This window comes from Ambystoma mexicanum, chromosome 3q, assembly GCF_040938575.1.
Source record: "Ambystoma mexicanum isolate Mex_15411 chromosome 3q, UKY_AmexF1_1, whole genome shotgun sequence".
In the NCBI taxonomy this organism is placed as follows: Eukaryota; Metazoa; Chordata; class Amphibia; order Caudata; family Ambystomatidae; genus Ambystoma; species Ambystoma mexicanum.
This window is the reverse complement of record NC_090926.1, coordinates 586,123,844-586,147,141: the sequence shown is the minus strand read 5'-3', so window position 1 is coordinate 586,147,141 and position 23,298 is coordinate 586,123,844. Positions and strand designations below refer to the sequence as shown.

Here is a 23,298-nt window from a genome sequence, read left to right as displayed (position 1 = left end):
AGTAATACAAATCTGTAAAACCAATAGATGTTTTCTTAACAAGCAGTAGTGGAGACCCAAGTCAATCCTGTGGGCAACCAATTAAAGCCAAGTTTTAAATTTGTTAACCCCATTTAGCTGTCTGTGGTGATCAATTTCAACATAGATATAATTTGCAATCATATACTTTGTGATCAGCAGCCAGGATTACCAATTTTTCAAACAGCTGTTTGCCACAGGTTCCTGTCCACATACATGCATAGCTCTCAACTCACCCGCTTTTGGCGGGTGTCACCCGCCTTGCAAAGGGCTGACTCACCCGCCAAGCCTCCTGCACGCCCATTCATTCCAATGGGCGTCTCACCCGCCAGAAACAAAATCGGGTGATTTCACCCGCCTTTGCGAGACAAATGGTTGAGAGCTATGTACATGCCAACTTTCAGATACACCTGGGAGGGAGATTTCCACAGGGTAATCGGGAGACACACATTTCCCCATAGGAATGCATTGGGGCTACAGTTACTTTAGGCGGGAGACTGTGAAAAATAGCAATATTTTTCACCTAAAAATCGGGAGTCTCCCGCCTAAATCGGGAGGGTTGGCATGTATGTGTCCAGTCACAACCCGGAGACGGCAAACGCGCTATACCCAAAAACTCTACTGCCAAAATGGATTGTTCTGTATTGAACATAGCCATCCAGATGTTTATGATACCCATTCTTTAGCCACGTTATGTTGCTACGCAACGTTTATTAACCAATCTCAAAGTGATTAAATACAGTAGTGCAAAGTAGTGTAAAAAAAATATATATTTCAGGCCAGTATTATTTTGTAATCTAGGACTTCTAGTCTCCATTCAATAAAATATTGTTGTTCTAACTATGTCAGTGTTCTATGTATGTTTTTCTTGTTGTGTTATGTTTCTTACTTTTGAGACCTTTCCACAACGTTTTAGGTGTACGCTTATTTTTTCAGCTTATTTGGATGGGAGTCATCTTGTTTTGAACTTGTTTTGAAAGGGCATTCCGCTTATATTTTTCCTTCCGACCTGGCAGCACTGATCACGACGATTTAACAGATTAGGTGAAAAACGTCATAGTTCTTAAAGGCATTTCAGAAAGTATAGGCAAACTTTTAAACAAACACACAATGCAATCGGGTCTCATACGGACTTTAAAGGTCTGATTGATAATGAAAGCAATATAAGGCCCCCATTTACGAAAAGCTCATTTCCTGATTCCAGGCAGCATCAGGTGATTGCCCGCGATCCAGCTGTTGTACTGTATTTGATATGCATTTCTTTTAGCTTCCATTATTTTAGACGTTCTCATCCCTTTGCAACCTCTGGAATTGCACGTTGAAGCCTTAATTCGTTGTATTGTACTATCACATGTGGAAATTAAACATTGTAAGTGCGCGACTTTCTAAACATCCGGATTTCAAACTATAAAGGGCAGCCTGTTAGTACTGTAGGCACAGTAGCAGCTCCAAAGCTAAATTACGGTACAGTTCAGGGTCTGGAATGCTCGCAGACGCAGTAACTGCTGTGCAGCTACTACACAGACTGTGGTCTGTTGTAAGTGACTATATATAAAGTACCTGCGCCGGCTAATGATTGCAGACGGGCTAATGTCTCCAGTTCTAGTGGCTACTCTGAAAGTAATGATTCCCCAGGTCTAATGGCTGCAGATCCGAAACTTTCCCTGCGTCTATTGACCCTTCTGTGGATAATAACTGCAGGCAGTGTCTGTTCTAGGTCTAATGGCTGCAGACACAGAAATAACACCCCGATGAACATCGGCAGGCACTACCTTGTCTATCGCTGGTGGTAAAGGCATCCTCTGGCTGGAGGGAATGAGTGCAGTCACAATACCTGCTTTGGCGCTAATGACTTCCGATACTGTACGTACCTGCTCCTCCGCTATATCAATGCCTGCCATGGGGCAAATAATTACATACACAATACCGGATCTGGGATACCGATGACAGACACCGTTACATAATCCGTTACATATGACAGAATACCTGTCCCTGGCCTATAACTACAGACACAATGCCTGCTTTTGGGCTAACGATGCCAGTCACACTATCTGCTCTGGAGCTAATGGTATTTAACATAATACCTGCTCATGAGCACATCTGGGGTTAATGACTGCAGAAACTGTATAAACCCTATGCACCCTTTCCTTCTTGTGTGTCCTTTCCCATAACCCCGGCATCTGCCCATTTGTATCCAACCTATACACATAGCTCATTCCCCTTTCCCCCCAGAGAAATGTACAATGAGTCCTGTTTGTTTTTGGCCTAAAAAGGCCACAGATTTATTCCACAATAACACAAACAAACTGCACACATTTGTGGAAATTACTCATAAAATGCGGCGACTGCTCTGTGTCCAAAGAACCTGCTTCCCCCTTTCCTTCCCCAAAAGTCCAGAATAGGCCCAACTCTCCCAACCTTGCGTCCGAGCCCCTTCTGCCCCTGCAGGCGCTCCTAGGCGGGGAGAGTGCCGTTTCCTTGGGGGAAGCTGAGCCCTAGTTGTTGCTCCCAGACGCCCCTGCCGCTTAGGCTCCCAAGAGGCGCTGGGTCTGAGAAGAGCGAAGACCCTTCCTGCTTTCTCCTGGCTCCTCCGGAGTCTGTCTCATGTGTTTGTTTGTCCAAACACCGCCACACCGCCTTGTCCTGCGACGTGGACGACCAGGTGTTTCTGCTTGCTCTGTTCCTAGGGTTGGTGGGTGGGAAAACGAAAACCTTCTTTTCTGCGTAACGGGCGGGCGTCCTACGGCAGCGGCTGGATGCTGTCTTCCGTCCGACCCCGCTTGTTATAAAAGGGGAAGCCCCCTGTCCCCCTTTCTTTTGTCAGCCCTTCGCAGGCTTTTGCCTGATTTCGCTGCGCTTTCTTTTTTCCCGGGCTTTCCTTTCCTTTTGCCACGCTGAGGACGGCGCCTCCCCTTCTTCCCAGGAGGGGGAGGCCAGGAGGAGGACACTGCCCGCGTTATCGGGGATGCCTCCTCCATTTTGCTTTGGGCTTTGTGTTCGTCGTCACCTGCATAACGCCGGCATCTGCCCATTTGTATCCCACCTATACACATAGCTCATTCCCCTTTTCCCCCAGAGAAATGTAGAATGAGTCCTGTTTGTTTTTGGCATAAAAAGGCTGCAGATCTTTTCCACAATAACACAAACAAACTGCACACATTTGTGGAAATTACTCATAAGATGCGGCGACTGCTCTGTGTCCAAAAGAACCTGCTTCCCCCTTTCCTTCCCCAAAAGTCCAGAATAGGCCCAACTCTCCCAACCTTGCGTCCGAGCCCCTCCTGCTCCTGGGCGGGGAGAGTGCTGTTTCCTTGGGGGAAGCTGAGCCCTAGTTGTTGCTCCCAGACGCCCCTGCCGCTTAGGCTCCCAAAAAGCGCTGGGTCTGAGAAGAGCGAAGACCCTTCCTGCTTTCTCCTGGCTCCTCCGGAGTCTGTCTCATGTGTTTGTTCGTCCAAACACTGCCACGCCACGAGTGGGTTACCGCCCACTGTGGCTCCCCCCTTGCTCCCCTCCTTACATTTCCAAGATCTTTGTGCAGACATTCCAGAAAAACAAATCCATACCTAACAGTGACAGGTGCACCCCATCATTGACATTTTCAGGAGATTTCAAGTTAATCAGGCCGTGCCTGAACTGGCCGAAGTCTCTGCCCCTGCAGAATTTTGCCATTGCGCAATTGAGCTTGCGCCTGGACTTCTCCACTGCTGTGTGCTTTTCGGCACCTCTCCATTCCAGCCTGGGTATAATCTCTGACCAAATTATCTCTGTTTCCCCCAATTGCCCCGCCAGCTCCTGTAAAGAAAACATAATTTCCCTCATCAGTGTCCCTCTCCCCAAACTTGTCAAGTCGTTACCCCCCAGGTGAATGACCAATACGTCTGGTTTCTGCTTAGTGCTCAATAATCTGTGCACCTGACCCTGTAATTGTGCCCATTTCATACCCGGAACCCCGTGCCACTTAATCCTGAACTCGACGCCGTCCAGCTTGCCCCTGCCCTAGACACAAATGAGTGTCCTATCACCCATACAGATCTCCTCCTCCTTCGGGCTGGTGCTGGTGGGGAAAGGAGGCAAGTCAACTTTACAGTTTTTCAGGCCTGATATATCTTTTAAAACAACCAGATTTCCATCTACCTATCTGTCGGATCGCCACTTCCCCCATGCCGACTGCTGCGGCTGATGTAGCCGCCCCAATCTGGAATGAGTGAGTTCCAAATACCCCTTCCGTTTCCCCAATTTCTTCCAGAGCCAACTCCATCACACTCCTGAACTGGAAGCGACTAAGTGCTGAACCACTGGTGAATGAGTAGCGGAGCCTCCTTTACTGAAGGCGGTCTTAAATGGAGAAATCCTGACACTGCCTTGACCGGGCATACTGTGCTTCCCGTGATGCGCTGGAGTGACACTGTGCACCCTTTGCCTTCCTGATCTGTTTTAGATCTGTTTAGCCATAGTGTCACCTGTACCTCTGAACAGTGCACATTTTGTATATGTAGAAAACTCGACCCTTTCGCACTTTTGTTCTCTGGCACTAGCTCACTCACCCTGAACGCCCCAAAAAATGCTAATGTAAAAGCTGCCTTGAATAATGCTACTTCGAATCCCCTGTGGCAAATTTGCTCCAAGCAAGCCACTACTCTCTGGAGTTTGACCACGTCTATGGGCCTTCTTTCATCCCCTTTAGGCTTCACTTGCTTGGACCAACCCTTCATAGCCATGCAAATATAGTGCTCCTTTGTGGGATCGCTCTTACCCTCCAGTTTAGAAAAATGGGCGATAGCTGCCAGGTGGTGTGCTATCCATGACCTGGTTTTCCCTTCATGACAGCCCCAACCTACAAAGGCCCTCACTGGAATCTCTTGCTGGTTTTCTCCCAATACCTCTCGTTTGAAATTCAGGTACCGTTCCCAGCATGCCTTATACCTCCTTGTTGTGCCTGGTGCCAGTGCCGTCTTAATCAGGTTACTCAGATTACCCCAATCATGTCCCACCACTGTTTCGAACGGGGACATCACTTTCTTCGCTCCAGGGCAATTCTCCCGAAATTTCTCCCACTGTAAACGAGAGAGAGCATCAGCTGCTGTGTTCAGAACCCCTGGAATGTGTCTACCTCGTACTTCTATGTCCCCCTCTAGCATGCATCTATGAAGCTCCCTTAGTAACCTCAAAAATGTTGTGCCATTGGCAGAACCTTGGTTAATGATTTGGACCACTGCTAAATTGTCCGACCAGAGCATGACTTTGCTGTTCTTCAGCTGCTCCCCCCAAAGCTTAAATGCTACTACGATGGGGAAGAGTTCCAACAGCGTGATATCCTTGGTGACCCCTGACTGATGCCATTCCGCCGGCCATGCCATGCCGCACCACTTGTTGTCAAGGATTGCCCCAAATCCCAATGCCCCAGATGAATCAGTGAACAACTTGCGCCTGTCCTTGCAGTTACTTTCGCTTTTCCACATTAGCACCCCATTAAAGTTCTCTAGGAATGTGTCCCACATGGCCAAGTCCTCCCGCACTTCAGACCCCAACCTCACATGCTGTCCTGCATGCTGCAGGCCTACTGTTTTTAGTTCAACACTCCTTGCAAATGTTTTGCCCACCGGGATGACTCTTCCTGCAAAATTGAGGTTGCCTACCAAGACCTGGAGCTCCCTCAGGGTTGCCTTCGTCTTGCACCTTAAACCCTTGATGATCTCCTTTAGTTTTGTTACCTTGTTCTGCGGCATCCTGCATTCCCCTTTCACAGAGTCAATTTCAATCCCCAGAAAGGTCAGACAGGTCACCGGGCCTACTGTTTTCTCCCTGGCTAGCGGGACACCCATTACTTTCATCAACCTCTGGAAAGTATGCATGAGTTCCTCACACTCTTTAGACCCTTTCTTTCCGACAAACAGAAAATCATCAAGGTAGTGTATCACTGTCCCTTCTTGGCATTCTTGTTTTACTGCAAACTCTAAAAAGGTGCTGAATGCTTCAAAATAGGCACATGAAATGGTGCACCCCATCGGTAAACATTTGTCATAATAATATAGCTCTTCTACTTTAAAACCCAACAAATGCTGACTTTCCTTATGAATAGGCAACAAGCGGAATGCAGACTTAATGTCAGCCTTTCCCAAGAAGGCTCCTCTCCCGGCTGCCCTTACCACCTCTACTGCCTCATCAAAGGATGCATAATGCACTCTGCACCTTTCCTCACTGATGCCAACATTAACTGACTCACCCTCTGGAAAAGATAGGTGGTGAATCAGCCGGTATTGCCCTTCTTCCTTCTCTTAGGGACCAGCCCTAGTGGTGACACTACCAGGTTAGGCATTGGGGGTTGCGAAAAAGGACCCGCCACCCTGCCCAATTCCACCTCCTTGGCTACTTTCCGTGCCACCACTTCCGGCATCCCCTGTGCTGACCGCAAGTTGCGCGCCTCCGTGCCTTTCCTCGCTTCTGCACATGGAATCCTGAAACTCCACCTGAAACTTTCCCACAACAATCTTGCATCTTAACTGTTATGGTAAGTATTCAATCACGGAGTCATTGCTTGCAAGTTAACCGGGGTTGGCAGCCCACTTTTAATCAAATCTTTACACATGCGTTCTGGGGTACACTTTGGCATCATGTTTTTAACTTCATTCTTTTTTTACCTTGTTTTTTCCTTTTGGGCTGCTCCTGCGCCTCCCTTGGGTGGCAGAGGAGCTGTGCTCCTTGTTGCTCCCTCCCCGAGGGTGCTTAAATCGGCATGTTTTGCCAAATGGGCAACCTTCCTCCGAATTGACCCACCAGCACTCAGCTTGCTCCCCCTGGTAGCTGGCTCTGCTGTTCAAAGAGGAGTAACCATGAAAGGACGCCCTCCCCCGCCGGGAGGACCCTCCTTGCTCCTCCATACATGAGGTTTCTCCCCAGCGGGTTTTTCACCTCCTTCTCCTGAGAGTACCAATTTATCCAAAAACCCGCCCATATCCATTTCATCCCAGGACAAGGCTGGCCATACCTGCATTTTCAAACGGAATGCCCCATCATATTGTAGCCACCCTTCGCCCCCTCGCTTTAAATATATATCATGGATGTATTGACCATACGCCAGCATTGCTAAAGCATCTTGTGGGTATTTCTCTATCATTATTGATGTATATACCTTGAATGCTTTTAGCCAATTATGAATGGTTGCCTCAGTCTTGGGTGTCTCCTTATCCCTCTTCTCCTTCTCAGATAGTTCCTTTAGCCCGTTACCCAGTGGTTAAATCACCAGAAAATCAAGGATTTCCATGAACTCTTTCCTCCATACCCTCTCCTTGATTGACAAAGGTATATGCCATGATAAAGAGTTAACTGACACCCTGACTGGACCAAACCCCAGCATTGTTCTCCCATACTGAGTCATTGGCCCCATACCCCTTCTTGTCCGGTGTTGTTGCTGAGAACCACCGGAGGTAACCCTGGGCCTGACACCCCTTGCCCCCACCATGCGGGTGCTTTTGTTGCCCCAGTTATCGCTAGCCCCCCTTGATCTGCTGGGCCAGGCCTGTTTAAGGGGTTTGTGATGCTTACCTCCATGGGCTGTTGGCTTTGGGAAAGTGGCATTGTGGTAATGCCCCCAGTATGCACCCTAGCCACCGAGTTGGCCACTTGACCTTGAACCTGATTGAACCCCCCACCTACCGGTGGTGTGGTTGGCCAGGACCCTGGCCATTTGCTCCCCCACCCGGCACCCCAGGTTGAACAGGTTCTCTGGCTGTTGGTACCCTGATGCACCCCCGGCCCCTGTTCCAGGAGATACTCCTCTCTGCTGTACTACCGCTGCCCCACTTCCCATTTGATTAAATGCATCTACATTCCCACTCAGCAACTGCCCGCTACCCCCATTTCCATTTCCCCATGCTTGCATACATTGCATCACTATACCTTTTACAGCCTCCAAGGATGTGGGTCCGTCCTCCCTTGCAGCCACCGGTCTGGTTGCAGGCGTGCTGGGTGGTCCCTCACTCCTTGGTGTTTCCACAGGTGCGGGCGCCGGTACGGCTACAACCTCCTGTGTTTTTCCCCTGTTTCTTGTCCGTGCTGCCTTTGCTTTCTTGCTGTTTGCCGCTTGCTCCCTGCTCGCCTTGGCCCTTTGCGTCATCACTATTTTCCTTTTCCCCACAGGAGGTTCCTTTTCCTCTTCGCCCAGTCCTTCCCCATCTTGTTCCTGTATTTCTTCCTCATCCTGGAACATCAAAGGGGATTCTGACCTTTCACTTGGTCCTGGCTGTTCTTCCCGTGGTTGTGACACCAAAGCCTCCATCCGATTGCTGCCATGCTTCGCCACCACCAGCTTGGCCATTGCCATGAAAGCATCCATGTCCATTCTTAATAATGAGTGCAGCCTGAGCAGTCCTGTTGCTTTGCTTTGTTCCTCAGGCCACGTGTGCCTTCGAGACCACCTGAATCTCCTCTTGAGGTATTCGCGGTGTCCCGACGTGTGTGGCTGAGAGCCTCCCCCGCCGCAGCCTGTGGTGTGGCTCCGATCTGCCCCTTGCAACTCCAAGCCGCACACTTTCCGCTTTGTGTGGCCGTTGCAGTCAATGAGGCCGAGGCTTTATGGTTGCCCCCAGCACCGTCTGAGCCGGTACTGCGCCGGTTGTATCAGTGCTTAGTCCTATTATAAGAGTCTGATGCTCTACACGACTGAGGTATCCGGGCACAGGGAAAGATACCTTTGCTTGTTTTGACCTGCTCCTCTCGCACCCGCTCTTGTTTTTGATCGCTTCCTCCTAGTATCGCAGCCTCCCCCGCCGTACCTTTATTGCCGTTCACGTTCGAAATTCTGTCCGGCGGCAGAGGTATCCTTCCGCGATCCACGTGTCTCCTCTCCGTCGCTGAAGCCGATCGTCCCCTGTACTGCCTCCTCACTCGATCAGCTGTCGTCCTTCTCCAGCGTCGACGGTGTCCTGCCGCGTGTTATATGTGCCCGGGGCCCCACACACGCAGGCATTCATGTAGGCACACAAGGAGTACGCGGGACGCGATGTTGGTTCGTCCGCGTCCCGGCGGGAACTGCCGCACGGGCGCACTTTATTGCCACCGCGCATGCGCGGGCCACAACGAGGCTCGCGCATGCGCGCTATCCATAACTCGGGACGTCGCATCCCTTTTCAACTTTAACAAAAATAGAACATAAACTTGCGGGGTGCCTGGTCCCCAATGCAATTGGTGGCCTTGAACACAGCCTTTAGCAATTACACTTACGTCCCATCAGGTCTCTTCGGCTTAGTCCCCCGAGTCCAGGACATAGTCCTTGAGATAGCCTGGCAGCCTCCGCTCTCGGCGGACTGGATATCTCGGTGGGGTCCCAGGCCGCGTGGGACAGCCGGGTCCGGCTCCAGCTGGGGCTTGGTGCCCGCTCTCGCCTTGATCGGCGTGTGGTTCCTCCGTGCTTGTGGCTTCCTCCGGTACTTCATTCTCGACTGGATTTTCAATTCTCTTGAAGAACGACCGGTTGCGTGTAACAGTCCCCCGATCGCAGGCCGCCGTTACCATCGTGCCCTTCACATGTGTTACCTTCCACGGGCGTGGCTCAAATGGGAGGGACAGTTTGCCTTCCGGGTGTCGATTCCTGACCAACACCGTGTCCCCTACCCGCATTTCCTTTTCCTGTAGCCCTCGTCGTTCACTTTCCTTTTCGTTGCGCCTGATTCGCTCTTCCCGAATCTTCTCATTGTCAATAACTCCGGGTGTTCGGCCTTCTTCCTCCGGTAGCAGTCCTCTTGGGCATCGTCCAAATAGTGCTTCTGCAGGAGCCACTCCCGTGGACTGGTGAGGTGTCGTGCGGTATTCCCTAAGAAATTCCACGAGCTTTCTCTCCAGGTCTGCCCCGCTGCTGGCGGATATTCGTAGGACTTTGTTGAGGGTCCGCATCATCCTTTCGGCTTCCCCATTGGCCTGTGGCCAGAGTGGGGACACCCTGCGATGTTGAATTCCTCTTTCCTTGAGGTAGGTGGCGAACTGGTTGCCAGTGAACGGCGGGCCGTTGTCCGAGCATATGAGGTCTGGGAACCCGTGTGTGGCAAACATCTTGTCTAGTGCCTTCGTTGAGAATTCAGTCGCCGTTGATTCAACTATCTCTACCTCAGGGTATCGTGACCACTGGTCCACCGCTACCAGAAAGTACATGCCCCGTCCTGTTGACCCGAAGTCTACATGTACCGTCCCCCATGGTTTTTGGCTGCGTTCCATGGACCGGATCGGCGGAGCTCTGTCGCCTGGGGTCGCGGCCTGGCACGCTAGACATCTTTTCACAAAGTTCTCTACCATTTTCTCCAAATCCGGGAACCATACTTTGGCTCTTAACCGTGCCTTTGTTTTGACCACTCCCTGGTGGCCGACGTGCGCTAGCTCGAGCATCCGGGTCCTCAGCGTCCTTGGCACGACAATTTGGCGTCCTCTCAGTATGAGCCCGTCGTCCGAGATGGAGAGGTCCTCTCGCACCTTCCAGAGCGCTTGGAGGTCTCTCTGGGCCACTTCTTGTCGGCGTGAATTGTCTCGCAGCACCTCTTTCCAGTCACCGCTTCTTATTGCCATTCGGACAATGCCGAAGACCTCGTCGTTGGCCGATTCCGTCGATACGACTGCTCTTGATATCGCCGTCGGAAGAGATCCTTCCACCACTTGACACAGTAGTCCGTGACAGTCACTCGCGCCAATGTCCGTATCCGGATCCTCTTTGTTGGGGTGGCGTGATAGATAGTCTGCCGGATTGTTGGTGCCTGGCCTGTATATCAGTCTTACCCCATACTCCATCAGCGCCAGCATCCACCTTTCAATCCTGGGTGGTGGTTTCGATGACACACCGGCTAGTATCGGTAACAACGGCTTGTGGTCCGTCACGACCACAACAGGTTTGCCCAAGATGTATAGGCGGAAATGGCGGCAGCCCCACAGGATGGCTAGTGCTTCCCTTTCAATCTGTGAGTATTTCATTTCAGTAGTGGAGAGGGCTTTGCTCGCATATGCGATAGGACGCATATTCCCACGCTCGTCCGGTTGCAGTAGTACCGCCCCAACCCCTACCGGGCTCGCATCTACCACCACCTCGGACTCCACTCCAGGGTTGAAATACGCCATGGTGTCGCCATCGGACAGGGCGGTCTTCAGGGTCTGGAATGCCTCTTGCTCCTCGGCGCCCCATTTCCATGCTGTGTCGTTCCTCGTCAGCGCCCTGAGCGGCTCTGCCGTTGACGCTAGCCCTTTGATGAACCGCCCACAGTATGTTACCATCCCCAGGAAGCTTCTCACCTCGGTGGGGGATTGTGGGGCGGCAGCGTTCCTGATGTCCTTGATTTTGGCCGGGTCGGGGGATACGCCCGCTGCATGGAAGATGAAACCAAAGAAACCTATGCGGTCCTTGAAGAACTCGCATTTTTGCCGATGTAACGTGAGGCCTAAACTTTTCAGCCTTTGGAGAGTGCTTTCCAGCCTCTTCACGTGTTCCGATTCCGAGGCTGCGAACACCAGGATGTCGTCGCTCATGTTCAACACGCCTTTGAGGCCTGCTAGGGCCCCTCGGATGGTATTTTGAAATACTTCGGCGGCTGACGAGACCCCGAAGCTTAGGCGTTTGAATTGGTAGAGGCCATCGTGCGTCGTGAATGTTGTTATATATCTCGAGTCAGGGTGGAGTTCAAGCTGATGATACCCTGCTCTCAGGTCCAATTTAGAGAAAACCTTGGCGCCTTGTAGTTCTCCAATGATGTCATCGAGGGTCGGTGTTATATGTCTTTCCCTCTTAATCGCTGCATTGGGCAGTCGCATATCAACACATATTCTAACCGCCCCGGGTTGTTTTGGTTTGGGCGTCACCACGATCGGAGAGACCCATGGCGTCGGCCCCTCTACTCTCTCGATGATGTCCATGCTGACAAGGGATCGGAGTTCCTCCTCCACCTTTTCCCTGAGGTGGAAAGGTATCCGCCTGTGTTTCAGGGCCGTGGGCCTGATTGATTCGTCGATGTGGAGACGCACCGGGGGCGCTTTCAATTTCCCAATTCCCTCGAAGATGCCTGAGAATTTGTTCAACAGTGTCTCAATGTCTATCTGATATACCTCGTATGCGAAGTGGACGAGGTTTAGTGCCTCAGATGCAGCGCAACTGAGTATGGAGTGTGGGCTAACATCTGTGACGAAGAATCTAGCCTTGATCGAGACTTCCCCCTTTGACACTGGTGACACAAATACCCCTTTGAGAGGCAACGGGGTATCCCCCCCGAACGTGAAAATTTTTGCCATGGACTTGTCCAGTGTTGGAGGGGCTGGGAGTCTCAGGTAGTGTTCCTCCGCGAGAACACACACTGATGCACCTGTATCGATGAGAATTTGAGTTGGCACCCCCAGAATGTTCACTTCGCACTTGGGCTGTCTTTTCCGTTTGCTCGCCGATGCAATGTTCGAGATGAAAAAGACCTCGTCCTCCTCTTCTTCGTCTTCTTCCTCTTCCTCGGCGAGCTGTAGCTTTTGGATTTCTAGTTCCAGCGCTGCGATGCTCCGCTGTCTTCTGAAACCGCTACCTCGTACCCTCGCGGGTCCTCTCTGCACAGGCACAGGAGCGGGGGCGCGGCACATGCGTGCATAGTGTCCTGGTTCGTTGCACCTTCCGCAGGACCTACCCTTGGCTGGACACTCCTCCGTGTGTGGCAGGTCATATCCACAGTATTTGCAGGAAGGTCCAGAGGTGGTAGGGGTGTTGTTTCCGGATGACTTTGGGGTCCATTTGTCTCTTGACTTGGGCCATTTGTTCATGGCATATGCTACATCCCGTGTGCTGGGATGGACCGCTGCGTCCATGTTCGCCCCTCTGGACTCTGCCAGCTCGTAGGTTCGGCCACTGTCTTGTATTTGTTGCAGTGACCATCCTGGCTCCCTCAGTATTTGCCGTCTCAGTTTGCCTGAGCTGCAGCCCTGGATAACCTGGTGTCGTATCATCGACTCTTCGTTGTCCCAGCGACATGTGCTAGCCATTAGTGTCAGCCTTGCACAGAATTGGTCAAGGGATTCCTCCTCCCGCTGTTTCTCCTTGGAAAACAGGAATCTTTCATAGTCTACATTTGACTGGGGGATAAAGTGGTTTTCCAATGCAGTCTTTACCGTTGCATATGTGACTATTCGCAGGTTTAGTGATTCATATATGCGCATCACCTCTAGCCCCGCCGAAAATAGGAGCGTCACTCTTTTTGAGTCATCATCGGTGGTCCCTGTGGCTGTAAAATACATTTCTAGTTTCTTCACCCATAGTAGCCACCGGGGGCCTAGCTTGGACGGGGGGCCGGAAGTATCAAATTCCTGCATGGGCAGTAGCGACCCCTGTTGAGTCCTTATCACTCTTGTCGCAGTTTCTGTTTCCCCATCACTTTCCGCCATCCTCACAGGTCGCACAGGCACCTCTCAGTAATTTGGAGGCCGCAAACCTGACTGGGGTGGGGTTCCACGTACCTCAGACTGCTGTTTTCCAGGTCCTTGGTCTCTGCCCAACCGTGTTGTGCTGTCTGCGTCGTTGTGATCGTCCCCAGATTGTTGGGGGCGGTCGGGGTTCCAAAAATTTGTCGTGTTTTCTTGAAGTGGCAGCGCACAAGCACCTTCTCAGGCCGCTACTGCCACTCCACGTGGAGTTTTACCGCTGGGTCCGCTCCGTGTCACTGCGTAGCAACGCGGATTTGTTGTTCCTCTGCACCCACGTGTTGGGCACACGTTGCGGCAGTGATCCCATCCTCGTCGCCAGTTGTTATATGTGCCCGGGGCCCCACACACGCAGGCATTCATGCAGGCACACAAGGAGTACGCGGGACGCGATGTTGGTTCGTCCGCGTCCCGGCGGGAACTGCCGCACGGGCGCACTTTATTGCCACCGCGCATGCGCGGGCCACAACGAGGCTCGCGCATGCGCGCTATCCATAACTCGGGACGTCACACCGCGCATCTCCTTCCTGCTGTTCAGCACAGCGGGGCGCACTCCTACATTGTTGGAGCCGGTGCCACTCTCGATCCGGTGGCTCAGGCGTGCAGCAGCTCTACTCAGAGCGAGCAATGACCGCCGCGTAAGCAGGCTCCTCTGCCCGTACTGCTCCCGACTCTCGCAGCCTCCCTTCAGACACACAGATAACTTCCTCCTACGGCAAAACAAAAACCTTCTCTGCTGTCTTCCATCGGACCCCGTTCCCCTTTCTTTTGTCAGCCCTTCGCGGGCTTTTCCCTGATTTCACTGCGCCTTCTTTTTTCCCGGGCTTTCCTTCCCTTTTGCCGCGCTGAGGACAGCGCCTCCCCTTCCCAGGAGGGGGAGGCCAGGAGGAGGACACTGCCCGGGGGTGCCTCCTCCATTTTGCTTTGGGCTTTGTGTTCGTCGTCCCCTGCATTCCTAATTCACCCCTGACACCTCGAACCACACTCTCTGAAATGAACGTACAGCGTAAAGAAGTCATCATTAGGGATAAACCATTGTGCCACGATTTTCAAAATGTGTTTGGTGCAACTGATGGGATGTTCATTCACTACACTTGTGCCACAAAGGTGGTGAACCATGCATAAAGGACATTTAAATGTGTGCATCATAGTTGTGCACATTGAAATGCTTTTATCCCACCAAATGCACAACTGCGCAAGGCAGAGGGTGGGAAAGGTGTTTTGGGCATTTTCAAGTCAATCTTGATTTTTCAAAAGACTTTTTGAAAAAAGGTAGCAAGCGCTCCTCTCCAGAAAGAACATGGCATGGTAACGTGTTATGTGGTTATTTCCCACTTTGAGAGTTCACAGCTATCACCTTTTGCTCACTGTACCTTTCACAGATGGGAAATGACCATTTGCATATCAGTCTCTGTCCTGCCCACAGGGGCAGTCCAGCACCGAAATGCTATGGTAATTCCGTTCTGTACAAGCGTACCAACAGCAACCCCATACACGTGTTTCTGCCTTGTTGGGCCTCATCAGTGAGGTGGAGCTGTGCCTCTCTGAGCAGGGAGTCCACATCTGGGTTCCCCCAGGTAACTCAGGGTGACCAACCCCAAGTTCCTTGCATATTTTATTCAAAAACGGTGTCAGGCGATGCTCTCCAGAAGGAACATGGCATAATAACCTGTTATGTGGTTTTTTCCCACTTTAAGAGTTCACAGCCATCGCTTCTTGCTCACTGTACCTTTCACAGATGGGAAATAACCATTTGTATATCAGTCTTTGTCCCGCCCACATGGGTAGGCCATGCCAGAATGCTATGGCAATTCCCTTCTGAACAAGAGTACATACAGAAACCCCATACCCCTTGTGGGCGGGGCAAAGACTGATATGCAAATTGATATTCCTCTTTTGTGAAAAGTACAGTGAGCTAGAAGCGATGTCTGCGGACTCCCAGTGGGTAAAAACCACAGAACAGGTTATCATGCCATGTTCTTTCGAGAGAGGGGCTCCTGCTACCTTTTTTGCGATTTTCAAGAGGTGCACTTTTCAAAGCTCAGGGGGAAAAACATTTCCCTCTGCCTATTTGGAACAGGTGCAGGGGGATATAAAATGTATGGGTAGGTCACTTATGATCCTATCGTGTAATGAGTGAGTGAATGTTGAGGCAAATAATGTGGGTGTGTTCGTGCTGGGTCATGGAGCCGATTTTGGCTGGTGAGGGCAGCACAGTAACAATTCACTTTTTTTTATAGAAAAGTATTTTATTGGTATTCTCAACAGTAAGAACACATATAACCCCCCTCCCAATCCCTTCTCGCCCCACCTTCTCCTCTCTTCCCCACTTGATCCCAAAACATGTAACCAACAACGCACCCATTCCTATCCCCCGCCCCCTGAGTCCATAAACTATGTAGATGGCTCCCGGTCACACGTTTCTGTAAGTGGCCAGCTCTCTCACCAGCCGTTGTATGGGCCCTTGCACCTTTTGAGAACCCCTCATAGTCCTCGTCTTCCCTAGAAACTTCAGCCATATCTCCTCGCAGCTTCCTGTGAAGGCGTCCTCCCCAAGTAGAGCGAGTACTCACACTAACCCCATCAATGTCATTTTCTTCAGGCACCGTGTGGCCCGTGAGTCCTGCTGCAGTCTGAGAGGAACCTTTGGTAATCCCCTTGAATCGAGTAGGTCACCCACTCCGGTGCCACAAAGTTCCAGATTTTACTAACCCATTTGTTTTCTGTGGGGGCAGCTTTTTGTTTCCATTTGCGTGCCACCACAAGCGTTGCTGCCACTATCGGGATGAGATATGTCTTTCTTTGAGCTTTCGAGGGTAGATTTTCTAGAACCTCGCCCATTCCCAGGATGGCCATCCTTGTGTTGTCTGGCATCTCACTCCCAAAAATACTATTCATTGCTGCACAAGTCAAGTCCCAATAAGGCTGCATTCCCACCAGATATGCTTCCGCAATCCCAGTTCCCCACCTCCTCTCCAGCAGAGTGCTGACGCAGTTGGTTAGAATGTATGTCATTTTTCTGGGGTGAGATGCCATTGGACAATTATCTTAACCCACATCTCCTGAATCTGGATGGCCTGCGTGAGCTCAGGGATATCGGCCCATAACTGAATCCAAAGTTCCCCCTCAGTTTCCCACTGCTCCATATAGTGCATGCCTGGCTCCTTGTCCCTTCTGCTATAATCCCATATAACACTCCTACCAAATGCCTGTCCCCGTGTCTATCGTTATGAACCGCTCAAAGGGTGTGAGATCCCCGGTGGCCGCTGACCTGACCATTGGGTTCGTAAGCCAGTGGCTCAGTTAAGAGTAGTGATACCTGTACCACTCATCTAGCCCGAAGTCCTGCTTGCACTGTGCAAAGGATTTAATGTCCTGAACCGCGAACATGCCACGTAGTTTGCAGCACCCTGCCGCCTCCACCCATTGAAGGCGCCCCTTTCCATACCCGGTGTGAACTGGGGATTCCTAAACATCAACACCTGCAGGGAGGGGAAGCTTCACCCTCTGCACCAGCTCATATCATGAGTCCCGCACTAGCACCCCTATCCTGTTATGGTACCTGTTTGCATGTCTATCCCCATTGGGTCGCCACAACACCTCGTCTCATGCACCGTCCCTGGAAATGCTGGCAGAGGTGGAGTAACACCTAAGATGGGTCTCCCTGGTTCCGCTTTGATGGTCTAGCCTTTTTCCAAGATGGCCACTGGAGTATTCTTACAGCAATCAGAATGCTGCCTCTGTGCGTTGTATCCATCTTTTGGTTCTGACGCTGTAATTTCCTGTTTCCACAGTTACTCGCAAATTTCATCTCCTCACTTCAGCTCTGCCTGCCTTCCCTCTTGTGTATTCCACTGCCCTTTCAGCACGTTCGGGTACTCCTCCTTTCCTCAGGTATCTATTCGTGGTTTGAGTTCTATCTTTGTCACTGTTTTCATTCCCTCGATTGTAGCAAACTGGTTCCTGTGTTCTCTTACTTTTAGTTCATGATCTGTCTTCTGTTTCACCTATCCTGCATGTGCTATCCTTTTTTCCTTTCTTTAGTCTGCTCAGTCGTCTGGCTGTTTACCTTTTTATTCCGTTTCCGTTTACCTTTTCTTCTCGAAGTCACCGTCCTTTGTCCTATGCAGTGCTTAGCGGCCAGTGGCACTTCCTGTCTTTCAGCTACCTAATGCTCTCTTCCTTTGTATCTATTCTGCCTTTGAACTACCTTTCTACAATGGTCCAATCCTTTCGACCGCATACATTGCTCAAGCGGTATCCTTTCAGAACGCACTCTTGGCGTTACTCGTTTTCCTTGCCTTCCTCCTGCTGGATTACCCACACCATCATGTTGCTCGCAAGGACCTCCTGTACTTGTACAGTCTACTACTTTTCAGAGGTTTAAGAAGAGAATTCCTACACTGCTCAAACTTTCCCAGTCCTCCTGTATTGCATTGACTCTTATGCCTAAGGACTATTGCTTGAGTGAACAAACCTTCATTCTTAGTCAAGACCGATTGTTCAAGGCTTAATGAAGACAGCATTTCAACACCATGCAGGGTTTTTTACGCCTGTTGGCTTTTTTCCTGATTTTGGGGGCTTGCTCCTCAGAGGTTTCCTTGACCTGCAGTTTGTTCCGGTCAAGGTGGCCACCGAGGGAGCTCGCCCCTAAATCCATCAAAAGAAAGAGAAGAAGAGTAAAGAGCCAAGGAAGCAGCGGCGAAAGAAGGACTCCGAAACTCCAAAGAACTCCATTGAGGATACAGGTGAGGAGGAATTTCGGGAGGTATCACCAAGTTTTGACAGCATACAATGCCAAGAAGTACAGATGGCATCCCTGGAGCAGTATCAGGAGTTGTGTAATGCTATCCAAGGACTTAAAGTGCAGACTCTCCATGCAGAGAATCGAGCGCTTCACCAACAGTCTGCGGCCAGAGACGACGGCAGAGGAGACCTGCCCCCATGCCATTCCCACTCGGCAAGTATGATGGAAACCCTAAGATGATGAAGGAATTCCTAGATGCCTGTTCTGTGTATTTTTCTTTCAGGCCCAGGACATTTGAGACAGGAAGGTCTCGAGTCGGGCTTGTGATTTCCAATCTTGTTGGGAGTGCACTTGCTTGGGCTACTCCACTCGTTACCAGCCAGGATCCGTCAATAAACGACTATGCCCAGTTTGTGCAGAACTTTAAGACTCATTTTGAGCACCCTGAAGTGCAATACTTAAACTATGAAGCTCTGTTGGATGTTAAACGGGGAACTCTGTATGTCCAGTCCAATGAACTGCCGGCTGGCCAGACACGGCTCAGCAAACAATATTTCGCAGAGGCTTACATGATGATATCAAAGATGAGCTAGCTCGCGTAGCACAACCAAATACCTTCCAAGAACTGGTTACCTTGGTCCTCAAAATAAAATTCAGATTGATGGAGAGGCGTCATGAGAGAAGGAAGGGTCGAGGATTCCCTCTTGTGTACAACCCACCACCAGCAGTAAAGGAGAAGATAGCTGCTGAAGAACCGATGGCTTTTAGAGGAACAACTTGCAAACCAGCCTTAGCAACTGTGACAGGAGTCAATCGGTTGTATACATTTTTGTATGGAACAGATCACACTGTCGTGCGAATTGGCAGTGTTCTGGTTAACGATCCTGCATGGCAGATGGCTGAATTATAGACTCCAATCTGTGAGGGTTTCAAAAGAAATTATATCAGAAACCTTAGCCAAAATTGCATAAAGGTAACTCGTGCCGTATTAGCCCTAAAGGCTACAAGCCAGAGGATTATGAAAAGTAACCGACCCAACAGTTCATGTCTACTATTAGATGCCCCAAAAAAGAGTGGTATTGGGGATTTTTAGACCCGGAAACTAGACTGTTAGAGGTTATAAAACTCACACCCTACCATGGATGTCTTTCAATATCCATATGTCAAAAAGAGGTCCAAGCCTCTACACAATACCTGGTAATACAAATCGAAAGTAGATCTCCACGGGAGACTGAAGCCTAGACTGCATGGCTAAAAGTCATTATGTGTTAAACAAAAGGGCACCTGGTTAATGCCTTGCTCTGCCCAGGCGGGTAATAGCATATATGAAATAAAATGAGCAAGGTCATGGGGTACCTGACTGATAAACGAGAAAAGACCCCACTCCTATCGGGGTATCACTCACTCTTGACACAGAAGAATCTGGAAAGAATAAATAAAGTACTGCAGTTGGATTTTAATGAAACTGCAGTATAGGTTGATAAATACACTTGACTGGGTTCTACACAAGATACAAAGGTATTTCCACAAATATGGTACAATAACCACTATGATATGAAGCAAATGCTGATTAGTTGCCGCGTATTAACAATGCATACACATCCACTGAAGGATCCTTGGGAAGGATGCCAGTGGATTTAGTGAAGTGATAACATTTGGCAATCAACGGGAGCACGTCTGAACAAAGTAGAGTTGAACAAGAACAACAAAAAACAATATAACGGTCTACACGACTGTGTTTCGGCCAGAAGGATGAGCAAGATTAAGCTCTGATGGTATGGCCTTCATGAGGACAGGATATTCTAAACACGGGAGTATCTTGTGGAGTCTGTAGAGATAAACAGACAGGGTATGTTAGGAGTGGGCACTATACGTGGGTGTCTAGCACAGGTATGGTTATCAATACAAAGGGCCGGTGCTTACCGGGACTTCGGTGCGCTGAAAGTCAGCTCAAAGCAGTGTCTTTAGTACACTGTAGGACCTGTGAGATCCTTTAGATGGCCATTCCTGTAAAAAAGGAATGACAGTGGGGCTGTAAGAGTCCGCCCAATGAAGAAGTGCAATTAGATGTAGCAATGGTGGGAACAGGGCATACCTTACTATCGCCTGCAAATTCCCGAAAGGCTGGGTAAAAGCGGGCTAACGTGTTGATTACGCTGCAATAACCGCAGGCTCAGGGGCTGCGGGAAAAGGAGAGAGGACACCAGGGGCTCAAATAGGCACACTAAAGGTGAAATTAGATGCGCTGGTGGCATCGTGCGGTGGTGGACGATGTGAGGGGACCACCCGGGTGTCTGCTTGGGTCTATGGGCTGGCAGGGTGTGGAATACAAAGCCAGCGCTATTTACAATGAGTGGGGCGCGTGAGGTGAAGCCCGCTTCTAAAGGTGAGTGGTGGATTGAAGAATTATCACAATGGTGGTTAAAGGATAAATTAAAGAGTGGTGTTGCCCGAGTGCGGAGGACAAGCCATCACACCGAGTGTGTAGCGCCTGGTAGTGCTGGCGTTACAGGTACTCACCGGCGGTGTCTGACAGGAAGGCTGCTACACGAAGCGTCGGCGTCCGCGGTCACTGACTGTGTGCGGCGAAAGCAAGCTGGCCGCTCGGGTGAAATAGTGCCGGGCGGCCATGTTGGGGCGCACGAAAAAAGGTGTCTAAAGGCTTGCCTGTATGGAGGTGCGCCGTGGTGTCCTGTACTTGCTAAGGGGTGGCCAGCCCCTATGATGGAAAGGAATATGCAACCCTCACTGGGGCTGAAGGGAATGAAAGGTCCTGTCGTTAAAAATTGGGCAAAGCAGGCGCCACATGAACGGCAATGTCAGGGCAGCTTGCAGCTATGAGGTGGGATCATGCGTTTGTAGCGGTGATGTGTAACACACAGAGTGATTCAGGGTGCACAGAACACACTGCTCCGAACAGGGCACACCAATCTGGCCAACATTACATAGGTGTACTTTTAGAGCAAATCAGGCAATATATTAGCGGGTGTCCTGATATATGATTTCTAGGTATCACATGTGAGAGAATACTTAGTTGACACAAAATAACACTTATGCATTTAGTGCAGATCACAATAATAAGTCCATTACATTACGTTGTCTACTAATGCTTGTGTCGCATTGCTGCGAGTCCATTGAAATTGGCCCAGGGGAGGTCCGACCTGAGTGTGGCAAAGTGATTTAACACGGCCCAGAAGCCACACAGTGATGAGGTAGAAATGATGAGATAGGAGGAGTCAGAGAAAATGTTTCCACTCGACACAGATGTTGAGACCTTTATGGACAGAGTTAAGTCTGTGTACCCATTTCTGTTCCAGGAGGGTCAGAACTCTGTCGATGTCTCCTCCTCTGGTTGTGGCTGTTACTTTCTGAATGACCAGCCATTTCAGGTCCATGTTGGTATGTTTTTTTTTGAGGAAATGATCCACAAGGGGTTTATCGGGCACTTTGTTTTTGATGCACGATCGATGCTCACAAATTCTGGTTTTTACTGGTCGCATGGTTTTACCTACATAGATTAGTCCGCATGGGCAGGTAATAACATAGATAACCTGCCTAGTGTTACAGTTACTGTGATCTTGTAGGGTCCAAACGACATCATTGTGCTGGAAGGTTTTGGTGGTTTCTGTGAATTGGCAGACTGTACATTTGCACACTTGTAATGTCCTTGGACCGGAGGCAAATTCCACAGGGTGTTGGAGGACTTGGTGGGTTCAATGAAGGTGTGTCCAAGGGATTCTTTAATGTTCCGATTTTTCTTAAAAGCAAACAAGGGTACTTTGTGCAAGGAGCCTTCGTGTTTGATGATCGGCCAGTATTGCTTGATGGTTTTCTTGATAAGGTCGCTCAGTGGGCTGAACGTGGTGACACATACCAATCTATCCAGTTCTTTTTTGGGTGTTTTAGTGAGGCAAATAGTGCGGTCGGTATTTGAAGCCCGCTTTTTGGCATTTTTAATGGCCTTTTTCGGGTATCCTCTGTCGGTGAGTCTAGCTTGGAGATCCATCGCATGTTTGTCAAAAGTCATCCGTTGGGTACAATTTCTTCTGATGCGTAAGAATTGTCCATACGGTAAGTTGTACTTCATGCTCCCGGGATGGTAGCTGCCGAAGTGAAGCAAAGTGTTCCTGTCTGTGGCTTTGCGGAACAATTCCGTGTGGAGTTGGTTGCCTGACCTATAGATGTGAAGATCTAGAAAATCAATTGCTTGGAAGTCCCAATGGATGGTGAATTTAATGTGTTGGTTACATTGATTTAGCCAGTGACCGCGGACGCCGATGCTTCGTGTAGCAGCCTTCCTGTCAGACACCGCCGGTGAGTACCTGTAACGCCAGCACTACCAGGCGCTACACACTTGGTGTGATGGCTTGTCCTCTGCACTCGGGCAACACCACTCTTTAGTTTATCCTTTAGCCACCATTGTGATAATTCTTCAATCCACCACTCACCTTTAGAAGCGGGCTTCACCTCACGCGCCCCACTCATTGTAAATAGCGATGGCTTTGTATTCCACACCCTGCCAGCCCATAGACCCAAGCAGACACCCGGGTGGTCCCCTCACATCGTCCACCACCGCACGATGCCACCAGCGCATCTAATTTCACCTTTAGTGTGCCTATTTGAGCCCCTGGTGTCCTCTCTCCTTTTCCCGCAGCCCCTGAGCCTGCGGTTATTGCAGCGTAATCAACACGTTAGCCCGCTTTTACCCAGCCTTTCGGGAATTTGCAGGCGATAGTAAGGTATGCCCTGCTTCCACCATTGCTACATCTAATTGCATTTCTTCATTAGGCGGACTCTTACAGCCCCACTGTCATTCCTTTTTTACAGGAATGGCCATCTAAAGGATCTCACAGGTCCTACAGTGTACTAAAGACACTGCTTTGAGCTGACTTTCAGCGCACCGAAGTCCCGGTAAGCACCGGCCCTTTGTATTGATAACCATACCTGTGCTAGACACCCACGTATAGTGCCCACTCCTAACACACCCTGTCTGTTTATCTCTACAGACTCCACAAGATACTCCCGTGTTTGGAATATCCTGTCCTGATGAAGGCCATACCATCAGAGCTTAATCTTGCTCATCCTTCTGGCCGAAACCCAGTCGTGTAGACCGT

The 23,298-nt window shown here is 50.2% G+C and overlaps 1 protein-coding gene across 2 annotated transcripts in view; it reads left to right on the top strand.

Moving 5' to 3' along the window:
* Nucleotides 1–1,145: 1,145 nt before the first annotated feature.
* SMIM45 (small integral membrane protein 45) overlaps nt 1,146–23,298 on the top strand; it is a 62,519-nt gene continuing 40,366 nt past the window's right edge. The window contains exon 1 of one of the 2 annotated variants that reach the window (XM_069654394.1): nt 1,146–1,232. The gene's annotated coding sequence lies outside the window, so the exon portion shown is untranslated. Of the gene's footprint in view, nt 1,233–17,262; nt 17,332–23,298 lie in introns of those variants that run through there. The other variant, XM_069654396.1, reaches the window with a different exon arrangement.